We start from the raw sequence: 10,390 nt of genomic DNA on the forward strand, positions 1-10,390 counted from the left end.
TGCAGAAGACTATCCCATGTCGGCTGAAGGGGGAATCTGCATGAACAGTACTTTACAAGGCTGCTGTCAGGGAGGCCTGGAAATGCATGTGGTCAGCGGGAAGTGGTCCAGGTGACTGCAGATCGCACTGCAGGGATCTCCAAAGATAGATTGCCAGAGAGGAGAGCTACGCTGCACAGGATGGATAGCCTGGCACTAACAAAGGTGGCCGCTGCTGAGCAGTGCTTGAGCAGGAGCCAACACTGCTGTGAACCCTGAGGCAGCGGTGGTGAAGCAGGGAGCTGTGGAGGCTGAGTGGCGCATTAGGGAGACATTGTGTCAGGGCCAAGTGTTTTTGTGAATCCGTTAACCCTGGACCAACCAAAGGTGTAGGTGCCAGAGGTTAGTGAAAACAGGGAGGACGAATAAAGTTCAGTTTCATATTTTATTAAAGGCAACAATTCCAGTAAGGAGTTAAATGACAATTATTAGTCACCATATATATACTGACATATTGCAATGAATGGTATAACGATAAGCAGGAACAGTCTTAAAGATGCATTGAAGAAATGTTCATACAACTGAGTTTAAGCAGGCTTGTGAAAAATTGTCCAAATGAAGCAATAACTGGTGCCACACTGTAAGGAGTGTTAACTGGATTTTGTAAACATAAATGAATAACTGTAGAGACTTGTACTGAATCTTAAAGGTTAAACTGGAAGGTTGTGAAGAATTGTCCTTGACTGCAGCAATAATGAAAATACAATACTGAATAGAATACTTGCAAGTTGAAGATAACACTTGAAGCACTGTGAAACTGCAACAGACGACAATGGTGCAGAATGAGTTAAACTGAGAGCTAATTGAATGAGCACATGAGTTTAGTAGAATCTTCCAAGGCTGTGTGATTGAAGCAGGCAGACAGGGTAACCTCTCACATGACTCTGGAAATCAACTTGTTGCCACTGGGGGAGCGATTGACTGACAGCACAGCTGGGAGCTGGTGGATCTTTTGCAGTGAAGGCTACAGGCAGACCTCTGGGAGCGGAAGCAATATCTGGACCACTGCAATCACACAGAAAACCACAGAGAGAGCACAGAGCTAGGGTACAGAGTAACTACAACATAGCACTGGCTCAGAGTAACATAATCCCAGCCTACTTAAAGGCAGCACAAGCACGGAATTGGCTAACACTTACCCACAGGTGTTTTACAAGTGCTCTCAGGTGCTGATTTTGTCCATTTGGTCTCCGCACTTCCAGCTCCCAGAATCTGCATCACCTCTGCCGCTGACCACGCCGCGTCCCCACATGGCCGCACAGCACCGCGAGCAACCGCACCGGCAACGTACGGACCCCAGAACCCGCAGAGGTGAGTGATCGGTTCGTGACACATTGTGACTACTCACCGGTGACAGGGAACAGATGCATGATTCAGCACCAGGACTTCATGGCAAAGATTGTCAGGCAGCTGCACCGTGACTAAACAGGACAGTCCACAAGGTGTGTGGGGAGGGGGAGTTTAGGGTATGCTAAAAGCTGTCGACTCTGGGTCCAGGGGGGAGCTAAATCTGCTACGGGCCCTTAGAATCTTGGACACTAAACCCATAGGAAGAGATGGCCCTGCCTAATCCTCGGGGCCCCTCTGAACCTCGGGGCCTGGTATAGTATCCCCTTTGATCCCCCTGTCGCCGTGCCTACTTGACCACAGTTTCTCCAACAGTACTTAATATTTGACTATAAGGAGTCACGTGCAAAGTCTGCAGCAGTTTAAAAAAACATTTCAGCATGATTACTACATCAAACAGACTCAATTTTAATTGGACAGGAAGTTTATATATTTTGAGACCATTTTAACAGCATGTGATACCCCCAGGTAATACCAGCTCTGTAGTTGGTAGTAGAGAGTCTTGCCATGATAAACTGTGGTGTAGCTAAAAATGTAGGCCTAGCTGGTTGAAAGCTCTGCAACCAGTAAGGTAATTGATTATAGTCATCTAAATCATCATGTCAGATATGGAAAGGGCCCTGAATCTGCAAAAATGAAAGGTGAGTGCATCCAGTGCTTACTTTTCTCAAATTGGCTGCCCTGTTATACAGCCAATAGGAGAACTGTAGGTTCACAATCATATTAGCCTTGTAAGTTTTAAAATATTGCAATTGCTTCTCTTAACCAAATAGATGATATACATGATACTGTATACATACTGCTTAGCACTGAGTTCTTGTTCCTAGCTGTATGACCTACAAACATATATTTTACATGTATGTTACAGGGTTACATGAAATAGACTAGTGGGGGGATATTAAAGAACACTATTAGAATCACAGATTAATTCATAGCATGGACACCATGACCTCACCATTGTGACTGTTTATACTTCAACACACTGTACATGCTGCTGCTGTAGATAGTGTCATCACAGCTGTGTGCACGCATGACACACCTAACGCGCGGGGTGGGAGCCAAGTTGTTGCATGCCACAGTTAGGAGTGGACTGGGAACAGGTGTAAGTATAACAAGATGGGGAGAGGGTGTGTCAGTGAGCGGGGGCAGCAGATGCCGAATCCATGTACGAGTATTGTATGCAATTGCTCATATAACCACAATTTAAAAATATTATTATTAATATTTATCACTACTCTAAGTATTATTATTGTAAATATCATTAATATTTATATAGCACTAGCAAATTAAGCATTTTAAGTACTGTGCTACAGAAAGTTATTCATACAATCATTCCTACACAACAGTATATGTCAGTTTATGTCAGTAATAATTACAGTCTAAATGATCTATCAAAAAAATATATTCATACTTACTTCAGATTTCATCAGAGGACTATTACATTAGGTTTTTGGAGTATGGGGGGAAATCTACTTGAACATGAGCAGAACACGTAAACTCCCCACAAATTATCCCCATATCCTCTATGATGGCACAAATTACTAAATACTAGCTGCATGCATAAAGAAGTAACTTCTGAGAATATCTGTTAGGGATAACACATAAAAAAATTATATAAAATTTCTTGTAAATATCAGAACACTAGCTGTTCTACCCGTTCTTCGCATGGGAGTTTCTCATTTTCATGCTTGTAAATATAAATGAGTGTTAAAAATGTGGTAAATCTGTAGAGATGTAAATTTGAGACGTCTTTATGTAAGTAAATATTAATCCATGGTTCTTGGTGTTACCTGAGGAGCACCGTACCAGATATGGTAAAAAGTGACAGGTGTTGGAGTATAGTGCACTCAGTACCTTGTCTCCTGTGCATACATTACACTGGGTGCGCATCCTCTAGTGTTTACCCTCTAGTGCTGGAGCATCATGGAAGTGGAGAATGATGACACAGTTCCTCCTACAGTGGAGAGGGAGAGACAGTTCCTCCTGCAGTGGAGACAGAGAGAGACGGTTCCTCCTGTAGCGTGTGTCGCACTGCCTGAGTGGAAAGGGGAGCAAAGGGCGGTGTGTGTTCCTTCCAATGGGAGTCTGTCTGCATGGATGTGCAGCCTTCCAGCTCATACTGTCAGAGTCACTACCTTACCACAGCCACATGACGTATAGCGATAAGTACCGCACTTTCACTGTACCAGCCTGTTTTATATATATATATGAATGAGTTACTGCTGCAGCAGAACATCTCTCGCATTAACAAGTGTTGTCTTTGTATTAGAGATGAGCGGGTTCGGATCGCTGAGATCCGAACCCTACCGAACATCCCTACCCGAGTACAGATCCGTGTCAGGCTCGGGATTTCCCGCCTGACTCGGAAACCAGAACGAGGCAAAACGTCATCATCCTGCTGTCAGATTCTTGCAGGGTTTGGATCCCATGTAAGGACCCGCGCGTTGCCGCCATTTTCACTCCAATCTAGGAGAGTGGAGTGAGAGGACGTGTCTCCGTCCTCAGTGTCTGTGTGAGCGGGAAAGTGGGGTGGCGATTCTAGTGCTGTCTTGTGCTGCTCAGTCCAGTGTAGTGTCTTATGCTGCATCAGTCCAGCCAGTCACAGTGGTGGTGTCCTCTGCTGCTATATGTCCCCAGTGCTGCTGTATAAGTCCCTTGCAGTTTTGCTGTGTTGTCTTGCATCAGACCAGGGGTAGTGTCTTGTGCAGCATCAGTCCAGTGACCAGTCACAGTGGTGGTGTCCTCTGCTGCCATATATCCAGTGTAGCTGTATAAGTCCCTTTCAGTGGTGCTGTGTTGTCCTGCATCAGACCAGGGGTAGTGTCTTGTGCAGTATCAGTCCAGTGACCAGTCACAGTGGTGGTGTCCTCTGGTGCCATGTATCCAGTGTTATTGGAGTATAATTCCTGTGATACTGGCGTATAATTCCTGTGGTACTGGCGTATAATTCCAGTGATATTGCTAAATAATTCCTGTGATACTGCCGTATAATTCCCGTGATACTGCAGTATAATTCCAGTGATATTGCTGTATAATTCCTTTGATACTGCCGTATAATTCCCGTGATACTGACGTATAATTCCAGTGATATTGCCGTATAATTCCTGTGATACTGCCGTATAATTCCAGTGATATTGCCGTATAATTCCTGTGATACTGGCGTATAATTCCTGTGATACTGGCGTATAATTCCTGTGATACTGCCGTATAATTCCAGTGATCCTGCCGTATAAATCCAGTGATCCTGCCGTATAATTCCAGTGATCCTGCCATATAATTCCAGTGATCCTTCCGTTTAATTCCCATGATCCTGCCGTATAATTCCAGTGGTACTGGCGTATAGGGACAGTCCAGTGATACTGCCGTATATGTCCAGTGATACTGCCGTATAATTACAGTGATCCTGCCATATAATTCTAGTGATCCTGCCATATAATTACAATGATCCTGCCATATAATTCCAGTGATCCTGCCTTATAATGCCAGTGATCCTGCCGTATAATTACAGTGGTACTGGCATATAAGTATGGTCCAGTGATAGTGCCGTATATTTCCAGTGATTCTGCTGTATATGTCCATTGATACTGCCGTATATGTCCAGTGATACTGCCATATATGTCCATTGATGCTGCCGCATATGTCCAGCGGTACTGCTGTATAAATCCAGTGATCCTGACGTATAAGTCCAGTGATCCTGCCATGTAATTCCAGTGATCCTGCCGTATAATTCCAGTGATCCTGCCGTATAATTCCAGTGATACTGCCGTATAGTTCCATTGATCCTGCCATATATTTACAGTGGTACTGGCGTATAAGTACAATCCAGTGATACTGCCGTATATGTCCAGTGATACTGCTGTATATGTCCATTGATACTGTCATATATGTCCAGCGGTACTGCTGTATAAATCCAGTGATCCTGCCGTATAATTACAGTGGTACTGCCATATATGTCCATTGATACTGCCGTATATGTCCAGTGGTACTGCCGAATAATTCCATTGATCCTGCCGTATAATTCCAGGGGTACTGGCGTATAATTCCAGTGATCTGCCGTATAATTCCAGTGATCCTGCCGTATAATTCCAGTGATCCTGCCGTATATGTCCAGTGATACTACCAAATAATTCCAGTGATACTGCCATATATATATATATATATATATATATATATACCCTGTTGCAAAGCAGATAACTTAGGCGTCCGGTATCTGCAATTAGTGCAGTGGGACTGCAGTGCCAACCCTAGATGGGCCAGGTGTTTGTGCCACACACTTGTGTCGCTTAGCTTAGTCATACAGCTACCTCATTGCTCTCTTTTACTTCTTGGCATGATGTGCTGTTTGGGTACTATGTTCTTTAAGTGCCATCCTGTCTCACACTGCAATACCTCTCCTAGATGGGACAATTGTTTCTGTCACTTAGCTTAGTCATACAGCTACCTCATTGCACCTCTTTTTCATCTTTGCATGATGTGCTGTTTGGGGCCTTTTTTATATCTGCCTTCCTGTCTGACACTGCAGTTCCACTTCTAGATAGGCTAGGTGTTTGTGCCGCACACTTGTGTCGCTTAGCTTATTCATACAGCACACATGAAGCACCTCTTTTTCATCTTTGCATCATGTGCTGTTTGGGGCATGGTTTTTTAAAGTGTCATCCTGTGTGACACTGCCATTTAAGTCCAGAGGTACTGCTGTATTAGTCCAGGGGTACTGCCGTATAAGTCCACCAATTGCAGAATTTTTGAAAAATGACAGGGGCATGCAGGAGATGCTGTCAGTGGACTTAAAAATTGCGGGCCACTTTCGATATTCATGCCAGTACTAGAAGGGCCAGCTGGTTGTGTCGCTTAGCTTAGTCCTACAGCAACCTTGGTGCACCTCTTTTCTTATTTGCATCATGTGCTGTTTGGGGCCTATTTTTTAAAATCTGACATCCTGTCTGACACTGCAGTGCCACTCCTAGATGGTCCATGTGTTTGTGCCGCACACTTGTGCCACTTAGCTTAGTCATACAGCCACCTCGATGCAACCTTTTGGCCTAAAAACAATATTGTGAGGTGCGAGGTGTTCAGAATAGACTGCATATGAGTGTAAATTAATGTTATTGAGGTTAATATTACTGTAGGATCAAAATTGACCACAAATTATGTGATTTTAGCTGTTTTTATGTTTTTTTTTAAAAAAAAAAATCATCCAGATCCAAAACCAAAACACGAAAGGGTGGTTTTGGCAAAACCAAAACACGAGCGAGGAATTAGAACCAAAACCAAAGCACAAAACATGAAAAGTGCCCACCGCACATCTCTACTTTGTATGTTAGTTAACCAGAACGCTGGTTTATTATCAATTGTGTCGATTAACATTACTATCAAACACCGCAACACTCTGCCAACAGCAGGATCATTTTTGTAGTTTGTTAAATTCTTCCCAATGGAGGTGCAATCCAAATTTTGATTGTCCATTTGGGCGTTATCATTCACACAACGCAAGCCTTGCATCAGTAATGAGGTTATTTTGTCAACCCCCCCTTTTAATCCTCTTAGGGAAAGTTTATTAAAATTCTAATTACGTTGTTTCCTATTTCCCACCTGAAAACTACCTATGTTACATTTCAGCTTCCTAACATATCGGGAAGTAAGAAAATTAGTGATGAGTCAGTTAGTGAGTGAGGGCTTTCATATATATATATATATATATATATATATATATATATATATACTAGCTGAATACCCATGCTTTGCTATGGAATTTCTAGTATTTGTGTGTGTATAACTTTAATTTTGAAGGACTTCCTGGTAAACTAATTAGACTTACAACAGGACATACTCTGCCCGCCGTTGCCAATCTTGGTCAGGCAGGCCTTCCCCAGATTGATGAGGTCAAAAGGAAGGCATTGAGGAGAATAATCCGCCTCCTTCTCTACCCCATCCTACTCTTGATGCTGCCCTGCTCAGTGCTGTAAATGCTGGGACAACAGGCTAAGCTCCGCCCGCTGTATGTTAAATATGTTAGGTTTTTGGGGTGGGCTAACTCTATTCCAAAGGGCCCTAGGTCTCCTTTCTTAGCTTCTAACTCTCCTTTGAGGTAAAAAGGTAAAGATTTTTGCACTACACTTAGGGTCACTGGGAGAGCTGTCGGTACCCTTTACACAGAAGATAAGCAGTTGCTGACTATTAAGCTTTCCTTTAATGCATTTAAGAGTCAAAATATCTACAGTATGTCTCTTTTCCTCCTATTGCTCTCTGAGAGGTTTGGCAATGTTTAGTTTAAGTAACAGGTTAACCTCTGACAATTAAGACACTATCCTCTCCTGACTGGAAATAGGTTGGTCAAGTACTTATATCTGAAATATATATATATATATATACAGATATACAGGGTGAGTGAGATCATTAGCTCCTGGGCTCTCTTACTATCTAATTGTTGTCAGAATTGTGCACATGACGTTTTTTGGTGATTGACAGCCTTCACACCCCACTGGTAAGCCCAGTATAGGTAATGATGTCACTTCCGGTAAAGCGGATCTTAGTCATGATCCACACGTTCTTTAAAGGTTACGTGTGGGCTTTATAGCTGAGTTCTCGACCCTGGTGAATGTTGCCTATTGTCAGTACATCTCATCTAGTTACATACATTTATATAACTACGATTCGGTTCGTCTGCGAGCCGAGTAGCGGCACTTCCGCCTAGTGGAACGCAGGGACTTCCTGCCGGTGGAACGCAGAAGTCGCGTCTCCGGCGTGTGCCCCAGTAACTATAAACTTTCACTTATATCTAACTTGCTTATTGTAGCGATACATATACAACCTGATCCCTAGGCTATATAGTACTTGTCCAGCGGGTCTGGTTTCGATTTTTGAGCAGTAGTTTTTCTGCAGCGTGGTTTAGTAATTGTTAATCACTTTAAGTGGCACTTCCTGTGGCTGACCCTTAAATAGCTGTCAGCTGAGGCTGAACAATATGCAGCTTTCATTTGGCTCTGGACACTTGAACAGTGAGTATGGTTCTCTTGCAGCTATCTTCTGACATAGGATTACGGTTGGTGGTCATTTTTTTCTTTGCCTTTCAATTGCAGATCTAGTGTTGGAAATATGCATTGAGCCCTCAGCTGCCATTCGTTGTTTTAATAAACTATCAGGTATGATTCTTATTGGGTGGCCCCAGGTGTTGGTCTTACACTATTCAGTGACTTGTAATAGGCCATAATTTTTATTATTATAGCATCTTCAATGTGTTGAAGAAGCAATCTATCACATCAGTATGACCTAGTGTGTTGTCCAGGTAATTGTTTGTTGAGATGAAGTATCTACTCTGTGTGAGGTGAAATCTGAGGGTGGAGGCGTCTCTAAATCACACATGGATTGAGTTTTTTCCATTAAAGCATGTTTATGCTGCTTGGTGACAGTCTTTAGGGCCTGGGAGGCACTGGTGGTGTTGGTGTTGATAATCTGGTTTTTTATACACATTGATTTTAATTGTTTCCGATTGTTTAGGTGTTTTAAGTGCCAGTCTTGATAAAGGTCCTTATATGGACCGAAACGTCGATGAAAAACGGCATCAGCAGTGAACCTGATTAAAATAAATTGAACCTACAAGTGATCTCAGAGACTGATTTCTGGGCGTGAGTGCACCTTCCACCCAGGTGGTAGTTGCGGTATATACAGATATAGATATATATATATCTATATCTATATCTATATCTATATATATATATATATATATATATATAGCAATTACCACTGACTCATCACAAAATCTCCTGAACCATAATGCTGGACTTCCTTGCCAGTGGCAGTTGCAGAGCAGTCCATTATTCAAATAGGGAACCCACACTCTGCAATGTTTGACAGTGTTTAGGGGTGGTAGTTGATGTGGTTCCCCTATTTGAATAATGGAGTGCTCTGCAACTGCTACTGCAAGGAAGTCCAGGATGTACTCCTCCCTCTGCGATTTGGTATTGCCAGCACCATGCATTCTTTATAGCCCCAGCTGGGTGGGCTGTCTTAACTCTCCTCTGCAAGGGGTGAATTATCTCACCCTTTTAACCCCTTTGTGAGTGGAATTTTGAAAAACCCTTATTAGTGGGTGCCTACATCACAAAAGCAAGCTACTGTCCAAATTTCAAGTTCCTAGTCCTTATGGTTCAGGAGAGTTTGTGATGAGTCATTGGTATTATATATATATATATATATATATATATATATATATACTCCACTGTCTGGCGGCACTCCCTGGGCTGAAATAAATTCTCCACAACGTGTATTACATCAACGTTTCAAAGTTTTACTGAATGTTTCAGTTTGTCCTGAAGACAAAGTAAAACTTTGAAACGTTGATGTAATACACGTTGTGGAGAATTTATTTCAGCCCAGGGAGTGCCGCCAGACAGTGGAGTGTAAGTGGCTAAATACATTAGCCGGGACGGGTACCAGGTGCAGCATAGCGGAGGTAACTGCGGAGTGCCGGCTGGAGGAGAATTGTATATATATATATATATATATATATATTTATTGGCAGAAATGGGATGAGGGGTATATAGCGACCGCTGGTGTCTGCTATAATAGTAAAAGACTAAAATACCAGATGGGTATGTTAAAAATATAAATGCAATTTATTGACAAAAAAATATAAAATTATACAAATACTGAAAAAATGGGACAAACATACATACACAACTGCACTATATTAAATAGGTAAAAAAGGTTATTCCTCATCTGGGTATGAGGTCAGCAATGTCTCCCAACGCGTTTCATCATATGAACCCCTTGATGAAGTCCATATGACGAAACACATTGGGAGACCTTGCTGACCTCATACCCAGATAAGGAATAACCTTTTTTACCTATTTAATATAGTGCAGTTGTGTATGTGTTTGTCCATTTTTTCAGTATTTGTATATTTTTATATTTTTTGTCAATAAATTGCATTTATATTTTTAACATACCCATCTGATATTTTAGGCTTTTACTATTATCGCAGACACCAGCGGTCGCTATATACCCC

At 42.3% G+C, this 10,390-nt stretch overlaps 1 long non-coding RNA gene across 1 annotated transcript; it reads left to right on the forward strand.

The window, feature by feature from the left end:
- Window positions 1-8,356: 8,356 nt before the first annotated feature.
- Window positions 8,357-8,895, forward strand: LOC134983597 (uncharacterized). The gene is made up of 4 exons (XR_010191668.1): window positions 8,357-8,381; window positions 8,463-8,525; window positions 8,609-8,668; window positions 8,881-8,895. It is a non-coding gene; the product is annotated as an uncharacterized LOC134983597 (long non-coding RNA).
- Window positions 8,896-10,390: the final 1,495 nt, after the last annotated feature.

Source organism: Pseudophryne corroboree, chromosome 1, assembly GCF_028390025.1.
Source record: "Pseudophryne corroboree isolate aPseCor3 chromosome 1, aPseCor3.hap2, whole genome shotgun sequence".
In the NCBI taxonomy this organism is placed as follows: Eukaryota; Metazoa; Chordata; class Amphibia; order Anura; family Myobatrachidae; genus Pseudophryne; species Pseudophryne corroboree.